At 39.3% G+C, this 23,409-nt stretch overlaps 1 protein-coding gene across 7 annotated transcripts in view; it reads right to left on the bottom strand.

The window, feature by feature from the left end:
• Positions 1–23,409, bottom strand: part of INPP4A (inositol polyphosphate-4-phosphatase type I A) — a 206,372-nt gene that overhangs the window by 118,807 nt on the left and 64,156 nt on the right. For all 7 annotated transcript variants that reach the window (XM_027856626.1, XM_027856631.1, XM_027856628.1 and 4 more), the window contains exon 2: positions 16,115–16,191. The gene's annotated coding sequence lies outside the window, so the exon portion shown is untranslated. The remainder of the gene's footprint in view (positions 1–16,114; positions 16,192–23,409) is intronic.

Raw genomic sequence — 23,409 nt, forward strand, 5'->3', positions numbered from 1 at the left:
CACACACACACACACACACACACACACACACACACACACACACACACTCATTCAACTAGATAGCAATTGGTAGGACTGAGAAAAGCCTCCCAGAGGAGGCTGCATTTTGTGGTCGTGACTGATTCTAAGAGACAGAGGTGAGGAGAGAAGAGCATTCCTGGGATGCAGGAGAAGCAATTTTAAGGCATGTAAGAAGGCTGGAAAAGTAGGAGAGGCCCAAGGGCTTTAAATGTCAAACAGAAGCGTTGAAGGAGGTATTTCTGTTTTTTAAGTAGCAAGGGTGACACAGTCAGATCTGAGCTTGAGGAAAATCACTTAGGTCATCAGAAGCCTTGGGTGATAAGATAGTTTATGGGAAACGGTACCAACAGTATCACGGAGGCCTCCTAAAGACAGCGCCCCCTCACCCGTCAGCACAGAACTGCTCTTCAGGCCTCTGTGGAGAATGATACCAAGTAGAAGGGAAGAATGCAAAGAGATGAAAGGACAACAAGAAAGAGTGAGTTACAAATACACTCCTTTGCAACCTATTTTCAAAACCACTGTTCTCAAAACATTCTGACTGGGCACAACCATCTGTACTTGCTATGCCAGGAAGGACTGATGGGTGCATTGGTCAGTTGATGTCAGAAAGAGAAACCCTGTACTTCTCTCTCATATCCACAAGGAAAGGCTAGGGAAACTGAGGACAGCATAATCAATGGTAAATACATCTACCATTTATTAAGTACCTACCAGGTTGCAAGCTATGGTAGCATTATAAAGAAAAAAAAAATTCTCTGCCCTCAAGAAGCTTAAGGTATCCTTTGAGAGGGAGAAAGATGAAATTTTTTTAAAGTGCTCTAAGAGGGGGGCAGGTAGGTGGCATAGTGGATAGAGCACTGGCCCTGAAGTCAGGAGGACCTGAGTTCAAATCCAGCCTCAGACCAAATAATTGACACTTACTAGCTGTGTGACCCTGGGTAAGTCACTTAACCCCAATTGCCTAAAAATTAAAAAAAAAATTAAAATAAAGTACTCTAAGAAAATGTGGAAAGAGAGAGATCATTCCCTAGTAAGCCAGGGTAATGGGAAACAACTGTGATAATCTCTGAGTCACCAAAACATAGGCAGAGGTTGGCATGCCTAGAAGGGTGGAATATTTGGTCAGTATCTTTGATTACAATTTTCAAATATTGCTTTATATTATTCAATTCAATAAATATTTATTAAGTACTTATTGTGTGCTATGAACTGAAAGAGACATAAAGGGGTTTGTTTAGTGGTTATTGATTTTTTTTTCAATTAACAAGCATTTATTTTCTCTCCCTCCCATTTCCGCCAACCTCAACTACACAAGAAAACATAAAAATAAAATCCTCATAATACACATGCACAGTCAATCAAAGAAACTTTCCATATTGGTCATGTCCAAAAATGTATGTTACATTCAGTATTTTGTTCTCAAGTCTTTCAAAGTTGTTTTTCTTTATAATAGTATTGCTATCGTGAATTTTATCCTAGTTTTGCTCACTTCTCTCTGCATCTGTTCATATAGGTCTTTCCACTATTCTCTTAAAGGATCTGATCATTTCTTTTCTTTTCTTTTTTTTTTTTTTTTTTGCTGCAAGGCAATTGGGGTTAAGCGATTTGCCCAGGGTCATACAGCTAGTAAGTGTCAAGTGTCTGATCTGAGACCGGATTTGAATTCAGGTCCTCCTGACTCTAGGGCAGGTGCCCTATACACTACGCCACCTAGCTGCCCCTGATCATTTCTTATAACACAATATGATTTCATTACATTAATATGCCATAATTTGCTGAACAATTTCCTAATAGAGTTTATATCCTAATAGATATTCCCTTAGTTTCCAGATTTCTGCTACTAAGAAGAGCTGCTATAATTTTTTTTTTGAACATGTGGAGTTTTTTTCCTCTCTTTATTTAATGAGAGATGCAAAGTTTAGAAAAATTTGAGTTCCTTCCTTCACAGAATTTACAGTCTAGTACAGAGGTACTATAAACTTCATGGGCAGGGCCTCTGGATAGATTGTATAAATTCATATTGGGAAATCAGAACTCACTTAGTCTAACCTCATTTCAGAGATGAAGAAAATGAACCACAGAGAGATGAAGTGACTTGGCTACAGTCAATTAATTAGTAAACATTTATGAAGTACTTCCTATGTGCCAGGCACTGTGCTAAGTGCTGGGTATACAAAAAACAGGCAAAAGACAGTCCCTGCCCTCAAAAGAGCTTACAATCTAATGGGGGAAACAACATGTAAACAAATATAGACAAAGTAGTATATAATCAATCGATAAGCATTTATTAAGTACTTACTATGTGTCAGGCACTGGACTAAACACTGGAGATAAAAAAAAAGGCAAAAGATAATGCCTGCCCTCAAAGTGTTTACCATCTAATGGAGAAACTTACAACCAGGTGAGTGGAAAAGCCAGGATTAAAACACCAATCTCCTAAAAATCAGTCCAATGATCTACTCATATCTACCCATACCCAACGAAGGCCAGGAAGAACCAATTTTATCACAGTAGGACCGAAGCCAACCTACTGGGGAGCTAGGCTTGAAGGTCAGTGGCATCCTCTAAGGATGGAATGCTGCACAGAAGAGATCAGTATGCTGTACCCAACTCCAACACTGGTGACAGTCTTCCCTGACACTTCCCAGTCAATGGCCAGTAACAATATTGCCCTGTTACAAAGCCCCATATCACTATGTGTTACTCACCATTCTAAGACAAGTCTGGCCCTGAGCATAAATGAATAGTGGGCAGAATTTGGCCTTTTTCTGTTCACACAATTTTCAATGGCATTTTTACGTCCCTTGTGTATAAGACATTTATACTCCCCCCCCCTTAAAATCAGGACCTGTGATTTCATCATGATGAATAAACTCACACACATGCCAGTCTTAGAACCTAATTTATACTAGAGTACTTCCTAGGGCAACTGAGAGGTTAAGCAACTCATAAATATGGTCACACAGTATATGGGAGAGGCATCAACAAGGCACTGATGAAGAGAATGGGGGAGGGCAGGAGGGCAGGTCTAAACTGAAGTGACTGATCTAGAATGACTGCAATGAGTGCAGCCCTTGACCGCTAGGTGGTGCCATCAATAGAGCACCGTACCTGGAGTTACAGATCCAAGTTCAAATTCTGCCTAAGACATTTACTAGCTGTGTGACCCTGGACAAGTCACTAAACCTGTTGGCCTTAGTTTCCTCAACTGTAAAATGGGGATAATCATAGCACCTATCTGCTGGATTGTTGTGAGGATCAAATGAAATATTTGTAAAGTGCTTAGCACATAAGTAGGTGACTAATAAAATGCTTTGAAAAAAAAAAAAGCCAACCCTGGTGTGCATCCATATCTAATTCACTAAAGACCAGCATATTCTAAAAGGTACATGGATTTTCCTAAACCAATGTTGGTGCATTTGAAAAGCGTCCTGGCTCTCTTTGCCATCCCAAATATAAAACGGTGCCACACCCTTAACAGCCTATGTTTACAGAATAGAGACTCAAGTTTTTTCTTCTCAGAGAGTAAGAATTGGACTAACTCACTTGCACAGAGGAGGCACTTGATAAATAAATATTCATTTAATGAAATCTTTTCTGCTTAGAATCAATTTTCTAATAGGATAAGCAGTTAATCCAATCAATGAATACATGACGAAATACCCATGAGACAAGGCCTGAAAATACCAGGGCCCTTCCTCCCACTGATACTATAAGTGCATTTTAATAGTGGCTTTCTAAAAACAAGGTAGTTTTTGTTGCCCAACCCAAAGGTGTGACACAAAGTCTGGGAAGGTCACACCACATGGGAGGGGTTGGCACACTGGCAGATCTGTGGGGATGGGAGGGAAGACAAAGAGAGAGAGTAGGAAAGGAGGCAAAGCCTGTAGCCTTCAAATAACCATATAATACAGGGGGTATGAATAGCAGTAGGAAAGTCTTGGCCAAGAGGGATCAGAGAATAGCAATTTAGTTAAGCAAAAGGATCCTGGCAGATGCAGAAAGGCTATTTACCAGAGGAAGTCAGGGCTAGAAGTTTGACGCAGGTCCACTATGTCAGGCAGGCTCGAGAGATTGAGGCTAACAAAGTGCAACTAAGGCAGGAAAGAGAAGATAATTACTATCAATTTAAGTAGGTGAGAAAGTTCTAGTTGAGAAGGTCAGAGAATCAACAAATGAAGGAATAACACTAAATATAGCCAGCATTTGTATAGTTGTAAGGTTTGCAAAGCACTTTACATATACTGTCCCATTTGATACAACAACCCTATGAATTACATTATTCCCATTTTACAGATGAGGAAACTGAGGTTGGCAGGGTAATGACCAGATCAAGGTTACACAGCTAGTGAAGTGTCTGAGGCAAGATTAGAACTCAGGTCTTCTTATCTAAAATCAGCACTCTATCTGCTGCACCACTTAAACTGGGTTGGAAACCTCTGATCCTAGGGCAAAGACCACTAATTCTGTTTAAGGTAGGAATACAGATTCTACAGACTCTAGGTCTAACTCACAATGGGATTTCTTTATAGCATTGGCTCTGACAACAACCACCATTACTCCCATCCCCCTTAAACATGTATATGCGTTTGCGCGCGCGCACACACACACACACATACAATTAATTTCATGATTAAGGGGAAAAGGTTATCTGTTCCTCCAGCAAGAAAGCAGGAAAAAATGAAGCATCTCTTTAGGGTCATCACCCTCAACTAAAGGGTCTCCTTGATGACTTCACCCCAGGCATCACAGCACAAGGATTGTTCAGGAAAAGTTTCCAGAAACCATTTGCATTCCCAGGCTATAAGCCCCACCTTTCTTCCACTGTGGCAATGAGCCAGCAAAGCTGTCTAAGATGATTATGCTGTTATTTCCAGAGAGAATGGGAACCAGTCGGGAAGTCTGTGTACGTAACTGGTAAAAGAGAATGGCAGAAGTGTTTCTTGGCACTCCACAAAACTGCCACAGATCTCAAACCCAAGCTCGCACAGAGACAATAGCGCCTTGTAAAACTACATATACCATTTAAAAGTCACAATTTCTGAAACAGCAGCAAAGATGAATTAAAACTTTCCCTGCTCCCTCTCTATTGATATTTAAATGTTTCATATTGTGGACAGTTTGGAGACAAAGAGCTTTAAGAAAGCCTGTATAAAAAAGTCATTTTTGGAATATTCCCTATAATGGAATCACTGTTCTGGTAAGTTATTCACATGTACAGCAACTTAAGAACCACAATGGAGCTCTCCAACTCCTTTCTTTCCTGACCAGAATTGCCCTGTCCAGGTTTGTCTGTTTGTTTTTTAACCCAAAGGACACTGTAACTGAAGTGTAAAAGGTTTTTTATACTTGGACAGCACATCCCTTCTTCATTAGGGAGATGATGGGAGAGACAGCAATAAGGTGTAAGGCCCAGAGAAGCAACAGATACCCATTACAATGTGTTACCAGGTGCACAAAGGAATTATTGAGGGCAAGTTCTGTTAGGCTAGCCCTGGTGTGACACACTGGCATGAAAGGAATCAGCAACCTCTTATCTTCTTATGATTGACTCAGCTGCATTTTACAAGACATTTTTCCTAACATTCATTCACTTGTATAGGCTTTAGCCAGGGAAGGAGAAGGGAGAGAAAGGAATAAGTATTTATTAAGCGCCAGACACTGTACTAAAAGCTTTACATATATTACATCATCTGATCCTAATAGCCCTGGGAGGTAGTGCTATCATAATTCCCATTTTACAGGTGAGGAAACTGAGGCAGACAGCAGGTAAGTAAATTGTCCAGGGTCACACAGATAGTGTCTGAGGCTATATGTGAACTCAGGTCATCCTGACTGCAGGCCCAGTACTCTATCCACTGTGTCAACTCCTAGTTGAGAGTTGGCGATGAATCCTGACAACAATCTAATACAAAGGTCAGAGTGTACAATGTATATATAAAAGAGAAGGGCTGATGGTGTTAGGGGAAATACACTTAATATAAGATCCAAGCATATCGTCAAGTTGCCTTACACATGGAATTAACAAAACCATTTAAGAAATCAAATGTGATGACTATGGAAGAAAAATAACCTAGAAGTCTAATTATGGGCATTATAGCCAAAAAAATTCTATCAGTAACACAGAGCTGAAAATATTGTATTTCCTTACACAGTTGATCAACTGAGAACTTACAAGGCAGATTGTTCCAACAGAAAGAAAAGAGAACTGGGAAGCACCAGAAACTGGTGCAGTGGATAGAGTACCAGCCCCGAAGTCAGGAGGACCTGAGTTCAAATCAGACCTTAGACACTTACTAGCTATGAGACCCTGGGCAAGTCACTTAACCCTGACTGCCTCCAAAAAGGGAGGGAAAAAGAAAGAAGAGGCCTGGGCTCTGAATGGGGCTCTGTCATTAACTATGTGAACTCTCACAAATCATCTCTTCCCCCACTTCAGTTCCTTCATTAACAAAACAGGAAAACCATCCGCTCTATTTATCCCAACTGGGTTGCTGCAACATACTCTGAAAAGTTAAAATCATCATATATAAATAAACGGAAGTAAAGAATCACAGATGATTAGGATTTGGGAGGGATCTTAGAAATGTATTATTAAGTCCACTACATGCCAGCAATTATGCTAGGCAATGAGGATACAAGTACAAAAATAAGACATGACCCAGCCCTTGCTATCAAGGACTATGTTTTATTACTATGAGGCCCAGAAAAGTGAGGTCATTTGCCCCAGGTCACAATGTAATTTTATCCAACAAGTGGGACTAGAACCCAACAATCTTTTGTACTTTTTCACTACTGCACTGGAATCAAGAAAACCAATATGTTTGACAGATATCATGATACGGTTCAAAATAAAGGTTCACAAAGCAGAAAGATAAAATTTTCACATGTGGTCATGAGATATGAACCTGTCATAGACTTCACATCTGGCCTTCTTAAGCAGTTTTGTTAATTCTGCAAAATCACAATGAAAGCATTCTAGGACCTTGTAGTTACTGGGTATAACTTCTTAAAAAGACAATTTTAACCTGGTTTGTGTCATGGAAACCACTGGGAGTTTGTAAAGTGTATATATCGCTTCTTGGAATAATGTTTAAAAATGCATAAAATAAGATACACAGAATTACAAAGAAAATAACATGATGAAATAAAATATACTGCTAGTTAAAAGTGTTAAAGAAACAAGTTCATAGACCCAAGGTGAAAGACTATTGCTCTGAGGTAACTCAAATTTTATGATAGCTATCTTCTCCCTAGATGCTTTTTTAAAAAGTAATTGATGTCTTTTTGGTTTTATATCACCTTCATTTGTGAATAAAATCCTTTCCTGTCCAGTAAACCTTCCCATGTAACAAAGTTATGCTTTTTTGGGGGGGGGGGGGGGGTAAGGCAATGGGGTTAAGTGACTTGCCCAGGGTCATACCATTAGTAAGTATCAAGTGTCTGAGGCTGGATTTGAACTCAAGTCCTCCTGACTCCAGAGCTGGTGCTCCATTCACTAAGCCACCTACCTGCCCCAGTTTTGCTTTTTTTAAAGAAAAAAAATAGTTCAGCAAAACAAACCAACAGGACCAAATTTGAAAGTATGTGAAACATTCTATCACCCCACCCCCCTAGTTCCCCATCTCTTCAATTAAGAGAGGGAGGTACAATACTTTCAGATCTCTGGTGGCCCCAGGTTTATTAAACACTCAGATTGAGATGTGTGATGTGACTTTTGGCCCCATGCATAGTCCTTTCAGGTCTTAACTTGACTTTTGCTGGGAAAACTCCATCTCAAAAAGGAGAGCTTTCCTCTTTGTCCATGAAAGGCTACAGAGAGACACAAATATAGGAGGTTCTGACACTGATTCCAAGGTTGTTTTTAGCTGTCCTTTCCTGTATATGCCAGGAAAAAAAAGTCATTAGAAAGCCTATGCACTAGTGTTTCCGTAGTTTGGCCTTTTATGGAGTCAATTCCAAAGTTCTACATTCATCAGATTGTCTGGCTCAATGTGCTAAAAAAATTCTGAGAAATCACATATAAAATGTGTGAGTCAGGAAAAAGACTCTACACCATGACAAGTAAAATGGGGTGGGATAAAGGGCTAAAACTCTACTAATATGGTGGTGTGAGGTGGGAGGAGGCAGTGGTTAATTATGAAATGAAAAAAGATGCACCCACCACCCCTGGGGGGATAAGGAAGGGGGAAAGGTAACAGACTATTCCTAACCTACAATTTGTGTGACGTGGGAATTTTAGAGTCTAACCTTCTCATTTTAAGAAGAAGGAAACTGAGGCCCAGGGAGGTGATTTCATGCAATTAATCCAAACATTTATTAAGTGCCAGTGTACACTGTGCCTGACTCACCCAGGATCACAGATTAAATTAGTGAAGGAGCTAGGACAGAACCCAGGGACCTGACTCTTAATCTACTACCCTATCACCTCACCAGGCTGCCATTTATAACCCACCAGATGTTTGCAAAGGAAATGAGTCTATGAAATTGACATTCACTTGCCTCTATACATCCTTTCACAGCTCTCTCTACACTTAATGGCAGGTGAACAAACCACCACCTTAGTTGTTAACTGCTGATGGGCTATTCCATAAATAGATCTGAAGGAGTTAAGAGGAAAAACAGTCTCTGAAATAAGCTTTTACAACAAAATATCGAGAGAAAATGTATCTAGAATAAGACTGATTCATCTGCAATCCAATTTAATTTTTTAATATTTGTAACACTTCCCAAAAAAGTATTAAAGTAGAGGTAGTTGGATAGAGCGTTGGGCCTGCAGGCAGGAAGAGGAATTCAGATCCAGCCTCAGACATGTACTAGTTGTGTGACCCTGGGCAAGTCACTTTATCTGTAAAATGAGAATAATAATAATAGCACCTACCCATCAGGGTTTTTGGGAGGATCAAAGGAGAGGATATTTGCAAAAATGCTTAGCACAGTGCCTGGCATGTATAGAGTGCTATATAAATGCTTATTCCTTTCCCTTCTTCTTTCTCAAGCACCTAAACAAATCAACTTAAAAGTATATTCCTTGGGGGCAGCTAGGTGGCAAAGTGGATAGAGCACCAGTCCTGGAGTTAGGAGGACCTGAGTTCAAATCTGACCTCAAACACTCAGTACACGTGTGACCCTGAACAAGTCATTTAACCCTGACTGCCTCCCCCCCACCACACACAAAAAGTATGTTTCTGGAAAAGATTTATCAATTTTTGAAGGAAAGTAGGAGTGTGGCTTTCAACTTTAATGGGATGGCACTAACATACATTTGAACGGAATTTTGTTGCCCTCTCCTTTAAAAAACTGGTTTTGACTTGGATTTTGCATTCCCAACTACTCTGTGGTATCAAATATAGTAGTGACACTGGTGTGTAGTTAAATAGACAAGAGGTTCAGCAATGCATGTGTTATCACACAGCAGCTATAACTTCCTCCAATATCAACCATTTACTGGATATTTGTTAATACAATCTGGCCTTTATTTGCCTAACATTCCTCCCTTTCATATATTCTAACGTTCCTGCCAAACTGAACCACACTCTATACCTAGCCACCCACATCTTGCCCTCTCCTGTACCTGCACCTCTGCTTACCCTATCCTCCATACTTAGAATGGGGGGGGGGGGGGGGGGGGGGGCAGGCAGGGAGAAGTGGTAGAGAAGAGGTAGAGGGAGAGAGAGACAACAATAATAACAACATGAAGAACATGTGAGATAACAAAGAAAAAGGAGGGAGAGAGAAGAGAAATAAAAATTTAGGGATAAAGAGGGAGGACTGAGAAAGGATGAAAGGGAGAAAAGAAAAAGAAGAATGTGAGAGTATGATAAAAAATAAAAATATGTTTATCTTGGGCACATCCTGCAGAGACAATAAGCTAGAATTTTGTCATGAATTAGAATGGTAAACTGAAAAACACTGAATTGTTTGTTGTCACAGAAGTCCAGCTCTTTAATACCAAGGTTCTCCCAGTGATGTGACATGGCTGGCAATCAAGGACCAGCACAATCTTTGAAGCCTCTGAGACACAAGTCACTACAAAGAGCAATTGCGAGACATCTGATGTGTCTAAGTAGCTACAGCATGTTACCAACGATGACTTACCCATAAGAAGTGGCATAATAGACAGTGAGGACACACATGCATGATCAGAAATGGAGGTGGGCCATCCACGGAATTAGAATAAGACAAGTGATAACTTGAGTGATACACTAGTACCCTTCAAACAATGAAAAAATGACAGGAAGCTCTTGGGCATTTGGGGTGTGTCCTCTCTAGAGGGTTTATGGAAAGAAACAGACAAAAATTACACAGAATAAGTAGAAGGAATATTTAGACTTATGAAATATAGCTCCCAGGGCAGTTGCCAGTGAAGTGCATAGAGCACCAGCCTTGGAGAAAGGAGGACCTAAATTCATATCTGGCCTTGGACATTACCTGGACAATCCCTGATTGTCAGGAAGAAAGAAAGAAAGAAAGAAAGAAAGAAATGAAGGAAGGAAGAAAGGAAGGAAGGATGGCTCCCAGCAAGTATCAATGTCTCCACCCAGAAGTCAAGGACTAGCTATAGGATTTCTTAATTTCCAACAAGTAATAAAATAAGGGAGGGTGCTTTTTCACTAAGTATGACCTTGGGTAAGTAACTGAATTCTTCATGGTTCAGTCTCTCACCTATAAAGTGAAGGTGCAGACTACAACAGAAATGTCAAACTGGCCAAATGTGGCCTCTAACACTCAGGAGGAACCAGATTAATATGTAACTGGGAAGTGTTTAACAAAATAAATAAAAATACAATAAAATATAATGTGAATTTGTTGTTTTCTAAGTTAATATGCAACCTCAATGGATCAGTTTCTATTTGAGTTTGACACCAACAGAGCAGACCATCTCCAAGACCCTTCCCAACTCTAAATGTGAATGAGCAAACATAATGCTAATTAACCACAGGAATCGCTGATTAATTAATCTCTCTGAGAGTGATTCTTCCTCTGCACAATGTGGATCATACCTGTATCACACAAAGAGCTGTTGTGAACAAAGTTCTTTGTAAACCTAAAAGCACTACAATAAATGAGAGTTACTATTGGCATTAATGGACTGCTAGGTGTCCTGGAGTCAAGAAGACCTAAGTTCAAATCTGGCCTCAGACACTTAATTAGCTATGTGACCCTGGGCAACTCATTTATCCCTGTTTACCTCAGTTTCCTCATCTGTAAAATGAGCTGGAGAAGGAAATGGCAAAACATTCCAGTATCTTCGCCAAGAACACCCTAAATGGGGTCAGGAAGAATCAGACACAACTGAAATGTCTCAATAACATTAGTATTAACAATAAATTAATTGGTATTAACATTGGTATTAACAAATAAAATGTAAACAGAAAGGACTCCTTCTCTCCAGCAACAACTTTTTATTTAATTCAGTTCAACGAACTTCTGTGAGGGTACAACAAATTCAATAAAATATAGTTTGTGTATTTATATTGTTAGAAATTAAAAGCTATCACGCTTCCTCGCAAGTAATTTTTTAAGATAAGAAGTAAATTCAGTATGTATGAAAGACATAAGATCACAAATTAATAAGACATAGGACTAAAAGCAGCATCAAGAATGCGTGTGTTTCCCCACATATTATAGAAATACATGCACATGGTGCTAGAAAGGACCTTGAAGATCATCATATCTAATGCCCTCGCTTTATAGAAAAGGAAACAGACTTAGAAAAGCACAGGTTATACAGGTTATTCTTGAACCCAGATCTCCTGACTCTAAGTCAAGTATTTTTTCTACTGCATCCCTCTGCTTTTCAATTCATGAAGAATATTCCTTCTATAAATGCCACTTGAGTCTCTTGGTCTCTCTCCTGAGAAAGCAAACAAAACTACCAATTAATGTCAACAAAAAGACATACTGTATTTTTTTTTAACTTTCCACAATGGAGACAATTATCTCCAGTGATTCAGAAGACCCAGACTACTCAGACCACTAAAGGGGTCCTTGAATGCCAGCCAAAGGAGTAGTAGGCAAAAGGAAGTAACAATAACAACAATAACAACAACATGAAGAACATGTGAGATAACATATATAAAGAATTTTGCAAACAAAAAGCACTATATGTTATCTGTAATAATAACCATTGTTATTACTATTAGTATTCATCTTAGCTAGCATTTACATAGTGCTTTAAAGGAGAGGTGTCAAACACATTGCCCACGGGCCACATACAGCCTACAACACTCCCCAATGTGGCCTAAATCTGATTAAAATGTAATTGGTAAATATTTAACAAATTAAATAAAAATATAATAAAACACAGATTTTGTTAATATGTAGTTTTCTAAATCAATATTAGACTAGGGATCCTCACGTATGGTTTAATTACCTCTGTTTCCACTTGAATTGGACACCACTGCTTTAAGATTTACAAAGCATTTTATATATGGCATCTCATTTGATCCTTGTTCAATTTTGGCAGGTGGGTGCAATGATTATCATCTTCATTTTATAGACAAAGAAACTGAGGCTGAGAAAGGTTTAGTGACAAGGTCACATAGCCAGTATGGCTCTGAGGGAAGATTCAAACTTGGGTCTTTGCTGATTCCGAATTCAGCACTCTCCCCTAGGAAACCTAGCTGTCCTTTGTGCAGGACAGCGGAACTGAAATGAAACTGATTCTAGAGAGGGTTTGGCCCAAATCTAGAAAGCAAGGGAGGGGATAGGGTGGATGGGGGAAATCCTCATGAAACTAAGCCTCAGGATCAGGAATTAATGGGTGACATCAGCTTATAAGATCAGTTAGTAGTGGTGGAGGAAGGGTAGGAGAAGGGCACAAATATCTCCCACTGACCGGCCACTGATACTCACTCCCCTCTACTACAGAAAAGTGAGGGCAGTGCTAAAATGCTTTCATGCCTAAAGAAGAAATCCTCCACAGTACTGCACTATCTTGCACATGCGACAGAGCTGGTTCAATGAACAGGAGCTAAGGAAAATAGCAGCAGCTCACATGCTATGGCAGCCTTCACAGTCTAACGATTAATTCTTTACGTCATCTCCCAGGATGGACAATTTTTCCCCTTCCAGAGATGGGCAGCCTGCTTAGAAAAACCTCCATGAAGAAAGTTTTTTCTTCTTATCCACAGACCTTTCCTTCTTATGCATACACCTGGTCATGTACATAGTGTGCTCAAAAACATTCAGTGACTCCCTACCACCTACTCAGTAACATTCAAACTCCTTGTCCTGACATTCAAAGCCTCCAAAACTTGGTACCATCCTACTTTTCCAACCTTCTCTCAAATTACTCCCTTCCATGAATTCTTATGTTCCAGCAAGACTGGACTTATCTGTTCTCTAAACAGACCTGCATGTTCCCATCTCTGTTTCTTTGCTTATACACTTTTCCCTATGCCTGGAATACAATCACTTCGCTTCAGACTATGGAATTCCTACCCCAGATTTCTCTATTCCTCAAATTGGTAAAGATATAACATACCCCTCTCTTCTATACTTAGATATTAATTAACAATAGGCATCCTATTATTTGTGTACTTGTGCTCAAACTTGATTCTAAGTTCCATGAGGGCAGGGAAATGTTTATATCTGCCTTAGTTCCTATCACAGACTTATGTAATAGAAGTGTAAAAAATGTTTGTGAAATTAAAAGCATTCAGCACATATGGTCAGTCCTAATTCATTATGATACATTTATTTCTGAAAATGGATTTTATTGATATCTTTTATTTTTATATGTATATATGCATGTATGTATATTTATGGATGGATATATATGTATATTTATAATGTATACCTACATTTCCAAGTGTATTCCTATCCCTGCAGCTCTCCTTTAATGTAAAACTATGGGTTTACAAAACACTTTTCTCACAACAACCCTTTGTGGTAGTAGGTGATACAAGTATTAGCCTCTTTTTACAGATGAGGAAAGAATTACCCTCTCCTGTATCTCAGAGAATCATCCTTTATAACAAATAATAAAAAGGAAAAAAAGCAGTTGAACAAAATGAGTGAACATGCTGAAAAGTCTGACCATATTATTAGCATCTCAGAATGGTGCCAAATAGCATCAAAAGTACCTACTCATATCTCTTCTGTGAAAAATGATTTCTCTTAGTAATCTGTGTCTTAGAGACTTCTGCTCCAAAGTTCTTCAGAAGGACATTACTGACTGATAATGAGATTGCATTGAATCTTCTTATCCTAGTCAAACTCCAACCCAGGCCTGAATTGATTTTTATCCTACTCAGGCTTGGGTGGAGACAGATTTCTTCCGCCTAGAGAGTCCAAAGACAGGATGGTATTTCCTCACTGCTGATGGTGTGTGATACAGCCCCTATTGACCTAGATTAAGTGACTTAAGTCACTTACTCAACACCTCATTTTAATATAACCCACCTCCCAGTGATTTGACCAATAAGAGTAGATTGGCATTCCTTGGGACCACCTACTCTTCAAAGGGCATATAATCCTGTACCCCCAAATCCCAAATTGAGCCAGTTCTGAATTGGCCCCCTTAGGGGTGCCCAGTTTTGGACTGAACTCCCATGCAATGCATGTCAAGCAAGTTTGAGAGAAATTAAACCATGGACACATGTACCCTAATTTCATTTGTCTCTTTCTTAGAATAGATTCTGTAATAAATTGGGGTTCGATACTTCTTTGGGGACAAGCTTGTTTTTATAATTTCAGATCATTCAGTTTCAATTGTTTCATTACTGTTTTTTCTATTTATGCTGTTGCAGTCATTGTATACATTGTTTTCCCCATTCTAATTACTTTACTTTCCATTTGTCTCTATATTTTTCATATTTATCTTTTCTTCGGGCACAGTAACATTTGATTAAATTCATGATCACAATTTGTTTAGTTATTCTCCAATTGACAGATACTTATTTTATTTCTGGTTCTTTGCCATCACAAAAACTGCTACTAGAAATATTTTGATATATATGTCATTGACATCCTTAGGGTATATGCCTAGCAGTAGAATCTCTAAGTCAAAGAGTATGGATATTTTAGCCATTTTAGTTACTTCTTTTTTTTTTAGCATAATTCTAAATATCTTTACAGAATGTTTGGATCAATTCACAGCTTCACCAAAAGCGCATTAGTGAGCAGACCACAATCCTTTCAACATTGACTATTCCCTTCTTTTGTCATCTCTGCCAATTTGCTCGGGATGAGGTGAAATCTGATTTGTGTTTCTTTTACTTTTAATGATTTGGAGTATTTTTCAAATAGTTGCTAACAGTCTGAATTCTTTCTTTTCATACAGTTGTTAATAGTTTGCAATTCTTTGCAATTCTTTAGATAGAGTAATTTTATTTATAATCCAATCCAATGAAAAGAAATAAAGATGAATTTTCTTATATGTACATTTTTGTGTGTAAATACATACACATACACACATACTATACCAATAATTTTTTTCTATGTTAAAAAAATTAAAATCAATAATCAAATAAACAAAATTAGGAATAAGTCCCAAATAAAATCTTTAAACACCACTGACTTTTACGTAATTCACTACTTGCTTATCAGGATAGTCAATGACGTCTTAGGTAACCTTCCTCCTCACCATCATACAACTGTTAGGATAAAACACAGGCTCAAATTTGAAGAGGTCATCTACTTAATCACTTAGAGGTCATCTACTCTAATCCTTTCACTTTACAAATAAGAAAACTGAGGCCCAAAGAGATTAAGGGACTAGCTCAGGGTCCCAGAACAACTTAATTAGTGTCTGAGACTGGGTTTGAATTAGGGTATTCCTGTTTTCAAATCCGGCTCTTTTTTGACTGCCACCAACTTGATGCAGCTCTCCAAAAGAGATGTCAAACTGAATGAAACCTGCTCCTCACGCCTCCAGTGTGAGAGGAAAAACTACAGCATGGAGAGCTTGTTGCCTGCAGGGACAAATCTTCTGAGGAGGAAGGCCTTTAGGGTGTCACTGTAAAATTTAAAACTCAGGGAACATCACCATGCAAGGGCTGTAACAAACTTGGTTTATCAGATCTTAATAACGGAGAGATGATGGTGCACCAGATAATGCAAGAGGAAGCCCAAATGTACTCACAGCCTTGATCCTTCGGGTCACACGGGAGACATCACCAGGGTTGAATGACAACAGCCCTCAGGGAGTACTGATGTTTCCTGTCAATGAGAAATGAGTTGGTTATTACAGACCTGCAGATTCAGGGTAGATTTTCAGTGAAATCTTCCCTCAAAGAGACTAAAAATAAACTTGCAGCTGCACTTAGGAGGTGACCTTTTCAACCCAGTGGTTGCTTCTGAATTAGAGAATGAGAGCATCCTTAATGCTATAGGAAGACCTTTGTTTTGTTTTTAAAAAAACAGATCCTAGGATCACTTGACCTATTTCCCAGGAATTGGGATTCTGATTCTACCTTTTATAAACAGAGTGAATCAGGTTTTGATAATAACACTGAAATACTGCCAGAATAAGTAATATGCTAAGAACCCTTCTTTTCTTTCTTCCCATATAAAATGGTAAAGGAAATAGCTGCTTTGTAGTGAACCCAGCAGTGACTTACCTAAGAATCATTAGGCTAAAATAGAATGTCATTGTAGTAAGAACTCAGTTGTCCATAAGCCTAGAGCAAATGTCTCTTAACAGCTAAGTTTTCTGGATAGCTGAAGGCCTGTTCTTTTAAATAACCTCATCACCCAGCCCCCTACTCCCAACCCTGCCCCACAAACACCCAAATTCTTATTACACACTTTCCTACTTTCTTAAACCAAAATATAATTATTTTCTTGATGACTCAAAGTTGTTTTGAGGAACAGTAATTACTGCACCATACCATAATAAAGTAATGTCCCAAGGGCCTTGTAAAGAAAGGGAGCCTGTTAACTAGGAGAGTGAGCAAACTACAAGTCTGCTGGAGTCATTTTTATTTCAGGTGATGTGAACAATGTTCAATTTACCCTTTTATATTTCTGATGGGGTGATGGGCCCTGAACCCCTAAAAGGAAAAGACCATGTCTTTGAAAACAGCCCAGTCCCTGAATTTTCCCAGACATTTCAGCAGCCCAGATTATTGGCGGCTCACCCAAGGCATTTGGCCCATCTCAGCCTACCTAGATGCCCAATAGTCCTTTCACAGTGGCTCTCAGCCCAGCCCAGCCCACTTAACTCCTTTCACTGTCTCACCTGACCCACCCTAGGCTATTTAACACTCCTTAATCCCACCCAAATATTCTCATTGTGTCTTTTTGTATATAAGTATCAATCTCACCCCCATGAAGTTGCAGATTAGGAATCTAGCCTGCACTATTGGTATTTAATAAACCTTGCTACTTTAACTGGAAGACAGTTTGAGTGCTTGAATTCTTTCCAGGCAGATACCTCTGTACCCTGACATTTTGGGGTTGCCAGCACCCCAAACTACATCATATCCTTGTTAGTTTCTTAGTCAAGGGTAGAAAAACTTAGCTAAGTGATTATGTCTTAATGTGGGCAGAACACCAACCAAGCCACCATTCAATCAGGAGGTCTCCATGATTAGTCGAGGTTGTGAGCCTGTGACTAGAAGAATGAACTAGTAAGATTAATCCAGCAATGTTTTGGGAGGCATTACCCAAATTAGAGGTATTTTGGGACTACATACTCTATTTTCATATCCATTAAGGAAATGAATGTCACGTGATCATGAGTTATCCTAGGCCTGGGGAAGTTTAGTTAAGGATTAGGTTAGAAACCTTGGGAACCCCTTTATCTGTGTCTGGGGTAGATTTCTTTTCTTATCTATTTCTAAACTGCCTTACCCTTGTATGTGCTTTCAGAACTTGTATATAGGGGCAGCTAGGTGGCGCAGTGGATAGAGTACCGGCCCTGGAGTCAGGAGGACCTGAGTTCAAATCCAGCCTCAGACCCATAACACTCACTAGTTGTGTGACTCTGGGCAAGTCACTTAACCTCAATTGCCTCATATTAAAAAAACAAAAAACAGAATTTGTATATACTCTTTTCACTTGAAAATAAGTAAGAGAAAACTGTCTCTTACAGTTTGTAGGTAGTAGAGAGAAGATTTTGAAGGAAACAGGTGTGAGGACTGAGTGCCAGGAGACAGTAACAGGATTTAGGGATAGTGAGTGGGATTTAGATGCTTAAGTTTTCTGAATCCAAGGAGTTAAGGCAACCATGAGGCCAAGAAGGTTCAGAAAGCTTAGACCCTAAAGTGGGAGTTTAGTCATCAAAAAAGTTTTTAGGCAGCTAGGTGGCGCAGTGATAGAGTAATGGCCCTGGATTCAGGAGGACCTGAGTTCAAATGTGACCTCAGACACATAACACTTACTAGCTGTGTGACCCTGGGCAAGTCACTTAACCCCCACTGCCCAACCCCCCCCTCAAAAAAAAAAAGAAAAAGAAATCAAATTTAAAAAAAACTTTTTAAAGCAGTAAAATGTTAGAACCTTGAAGCAGAAGACAAAGCTTTCCTGGGTCTATTCCAAGAAATGGAGAAGATGACAAGTTTCAGTAGGTCTAAATTAGACCCAAGTCTAGATACCTCACAACAGTTAGCCCCAACACTAAATGGTCCCAGACTGCTCTGCCTTTTGAATTTTTTTTTTGAACAGCTTTTCTGCTTTATCTTTTAATGACAGGGGACATTTCTTATTACAATCAGTATGCCTATGGCTAGCAGCCTACAGCTTCTCTGGAAGCTTGGACATTAGATAGTCATGATTATTCACATTGTATGAAAAATGAGAAGAAAGAGGCCCTCAGTGAGAATCTATGGAAGAGATTTTCCTATGACTAAGGCATATGAGTTTTAATGCATGGACTTAATGACATTTACTTGGACTTTTTGGAAGATTTTTTTTTCTCTTATTTCTTGATTCTTAGTGATATCTGGGTAAGTGAGGTTTCCAAAGCAGTGAGCTCTAGAAAACAGGTTTTTTCAATCTTTTTTTTTTAAGTGTTCAATACTCAAGAGCTTACAAAATCTGCCACCTAATCACAGAATCTGTGGGTTGAACAGGCCCATTTTCTAGGAACCTTCCAAGAATCACACAAGTATACAAAGCTTTTTTTCTCCCTTTCTTTTTAAGGCAATTTGTTTCAATTCACTGGTTTGCATTTACAATAGGATAAATGGATTTTAAAGTTTTTTCCCAGTGTGAAGAATTACAGACTCATTGCTTTCTCTTCTCTGGCCCTGGGACTGTTGAGAGATGTGGAGCCTGCATCCTGGGTCCTTCCTTAGACTCAAGACCTGGGGGAAGAGGAGGAAGAATTTGGAGGTTCTGCCTGGTCTTGGACCCTGGCCCTCTCTGGCCCTGTCATTGCCAAAAGCCTCAGAGCCTGGCCCTGGACCCCTCCTTGGCCCTTCTACTTTATTTTTAAGAACTTGCAGTAAGTATTTTTCTCCAGGAAGTTGTTGTTTCTTCTAGACAAAAGTCAAAAGCTTATTTATAATTCTGATACAAAAACTAGTGATACAACATTAAAAGCCCACAAATCATAAACAAGCTTCTTGAGAAAAACAAAAACCCATGAATTCTTCTAACATTGAGGGATGAAACCTGAGACAAAATTTAATGGCTAGATTCAAGTATACTCCTCTCATCCACTTTCACTCAATCACAAACTCTTTCAATGAAATGAATGGTATAAATGATCTAGAACTCTTTCCAGGATGCTCTAAAAAAAATCTGAATCTCTAATCAAAGTTCCTTGGGAACTTCAAAAATGGTTCGGTATTAAGCTCCAACTTAAAAATGACCAAGAGAAGAAGGAAGATATGCTGGCAAGAGACCAATAAGGCAAGTTAATATGGTTCTTTCAAAGTATCCCAATCCGCCAGTAAGAAAATTCTGATACCTTCCCAGAATAGAATTTGCCTTATTCAACTAGTTATCTAATCATCTAGTTGTTTCCTTTAGGAAACTTAGATACATTCAAGCTAATTAGAAAAGCCTAAGGTAGAAATTCCCATTTGACTCTCAGTACAACACCCTTAACCCTTGTCTCCCCAGCTTAAAATGGTTACCTTCTCATTCTCCTCTTCAAAATTCAAAGGCAAACACATGGAAATTGTCCTGTGCAGTCACAGCTGTCAACACATCACATGACCTAAGAGCCTTTCTCGTTCTAACCACATAAAGACTGTCTCTCAGTTTGTGACGACTATTTTCAGAGCTTGGTATTATTTTTTCTTCTTCTATGGAATCTTTTGTGGTAACCCATACATAGGATCAGAGATTTAGAACTCAGATACATTAGAGCTCATCAGGTCAAGAGGTTCTTAACTATTTTTTTTATAAAGGAGGTAAGTGAAGCTCAGAAAGGTTTAGTGATCTGCCTAGTGCCACGAAAATAGTAAATGGTAGAACAGGCGTTTGAATGCAAGGTTTCTTGATTAGACAGGGTGCTATCCTATCAATTTTTCTTTCAGAATCACTCATACCCATTCCTTTCTTTCCATCTGCCTTTGACACCATGGAAATTCAGATCCTCATCACCTCACACACAGGCTCCTGAAATAGTCTGATTCCCCTTCCCTAAGGCTCTCTCCATTCCAATACATCCTACACACTACTGTCAGGGTAATTTTCCAAAAATCTTATCGTACCCATGCTCAAAAACTTTTGATGGCTCCCAAATGCCTACCTGATGAAGTCCAAAGTACTTAATCTGCCATATGGTTCTACCTTTTCAATCTTATTTTCTATGTCTTCCCTTCACAAACCCTAAAATCCAGTCAGACTAATTCATTTGTTTATTCCCTAAACATACCTCCTACTTCCCTTCCTCTACCTCCTTCACAAGGTTTCACAAAACTTTCCCCCTCCTAACCTCACCCTCCTTAACTCCATTCTCCCTGCCCATCAAAATCTCAGCCATCCTTTAAGACCTGGCTCAAATCCTATTCCATAGGTTAATAAGAGAGCCCCTAAGCAAACTCTAAGGATTTAGTAGAATTCAATGTTGCTCAGGCATTTACAGAGCTTTATCTTCTCAGATGCCCAAGATATTCTTGCCTACTTGAATCAAGACCACTCATCTTGCTCATCTAGCATTCTTTTTTGGGCCTGTTAATATTGTCAGCAAGACAGTAGTGCTGATACAAAGGGATGAAGGTCTTTCCCTATTTGTGTGTTCCAATAGCATGACTCCTGAACATTGAAAATTATGGGCCCCTAAGAAATCCAAACCTTGGGGCAGCTAGGTGGTACAATGAATAGAGCACTGGCCCTGGATTCAGGAGGACCTGAGTTCAAATTCGGCCTCAGACACATAACACTTATTAGCTGTGTGACCCTGGGCAAGTCACTTAACCCCATTGCCTAGCCAAAAAAAAAACCAGCAAGAAAGCTTTCATCCACAACCTTATCTTCCTTCTCTCCATTTCTTAACTAGTAATAACAAGTGATAACAATAATAAATACAGGCTCTGTAAGATGGGGCGGAGGGGGAATTGGACCCAGAATTGAGCAGGAAGAAGTCAGTGGGCTAGACTGCACTTGGGAATTACAAAATAGTTTTTTGCAGTATCAAAACTTGGAAACAAAGTAGAAGACCATCAGAAGATTACAGATTAGAGTTGGAAAGGATCACAGAAGCAGTCAGTTAATAACCATTTATTATGTACCAAACATTGTGCTAAGTGCTAGGGATACAAAAAAAGATATCCCCCCTACCATGTGAGATTACCATATGGTAACAGGGAAAACAATGCAAAAAATTACATACACACTAGATAGATACAATAGTATAGAAGGAAGGGAATGTCTATTTTTTTAAATGTGTTCATCTAGACAACGTAAATATCATAATGTGGAAGATACGTTTCTACGAATGATACGTAAAGATAACTTAAAGTCACCTGTTTTGTAAGCGAACTGATTAATAAAATTATTTTAATTTTAATTTCAACTTCAATTCAATTTAATTTAAAACTACATTAAATGACAATTCAATTTCCCCTGTCCTTGTCTCTTGTATGTATAGTAATACTAAACATCACAGGATAAATTTTTTTTTTAATGGTGATATAGTTAGTTTGAATTTAGTGTTTTTTCACATAATAGTTCTAGCTACTTAAAAAAAAATTAAAATGGAGCACATTAGGAAGGAAGGTTAAGGAGGCCAGGAAAGGCCTGCTGAAGAAGGGGGCATTTGAGCCAAGTCTTAGAGGAAGCCAGAAGGGCAGGAAGGAGAAGATCCCAGGTATGAGGGGCAGCCAATGAAAAGGCAGAATGAGGACATGGCATGTGGTGGGCTAGGAAGAGCAAGACCAGTGCTGGATGATAGGATGGATGATAAGAGTATATTGAGATGAGGAAACTGAGGCAAACAGGGTTAAGAGACTTGCCCAGGGTCACACAGCTAGTAAATGTCTGAAGCTAGATTTGAACTTAGGTCTTCCTGACTCCAGGCCTGGTATTCTATCCACTGTACCACCTAGCTGCCTGTCATAATCCTTACCTTTTAAAAAAAAAAAAATCACTATTTCAGTATATTGCGAAATCACAATATTGTTGCTGTTTTAAAATTAAAATAACTGCAGAATGCATGTAGACAAGAAACCACTGGCTGAGCTATACCCAGCACACCGAGCATACTTTCAGCCTTCTTGCCTCCCTCCCATACCATGCCTCCCGTACACTCTCCTTCCTCCCGAGAGTTGGGGGATGGGGGGGCCGCTAGGTGGCACAGTGGATAGAGCACCGGCCCTGAAGTCAGAAGGACCTGAGTTCAAATCCGGCCTCAGACCAAACACTTGACACTTACTAGCTGTGTGACTCTGGGCAAGTCACTTAACCCCAATTGCCTTAAAAAAAAAAAAAAGAGTTGGGGGATGGGGTAGAAAGTGTTGAGGGTCATCAGCTTGCCACTGGTGTCAGAACTCCTAGTTATGACTCTGACCCCATAATGCCACCAGAAGAGAACAATTTTGTGCCTTTCCTCAAGTAAAGAGTGATAGTAAATTTTAAGAAGTTGGACCAAACTCAGGATGGCCTCCTTATCAGAACCCCTTTCTTCTCAATAGACTTGTAAGTTTATAAGATCAGGCAATCAGTAAACAAGCAATTATTAACCACTTACTCTGTTCCAGGCACAGTACTAAGCGCTTGGGGATACAAAGAAAGGGAACAACAGTGCTTGCCCTCAAGATGCTTACAGTTTAATAGGCGGATAATATGTAAAAACAAAACAAAAAAACTAGATAGATATAGATCATGTGATCTCAGGGAGGAAAACATTAGCAGCTACAGTAGGAGGGGAGAGTAAGTGAGATTGGTCAGGCAAGGACTCCTACAGAACAGTGGGATTTGAGCTAAGTCTTAAAAGAAGATTGTTGTTCTGTCCTATCCGACTTTCTGTGACCCCATCTGGGG

This window comes from Vombatus ursinus, unplaced genomic scaffold (assembly GCF_900497805.2).
Source record: "Vombatus ursinus unplaced genomic scaffold, bare-nosed wombat genome assembly UNPS02011591.1, whole genome shotgun sequence".
In the NCBI taxonomy this organism is placed as follows: domain Eukaryota; kingdom Metazoa; phylum Chordata; class Mammalia; order Diprotodontia; family Vombatidae; genus Vombatus; species Vombatus ursinus.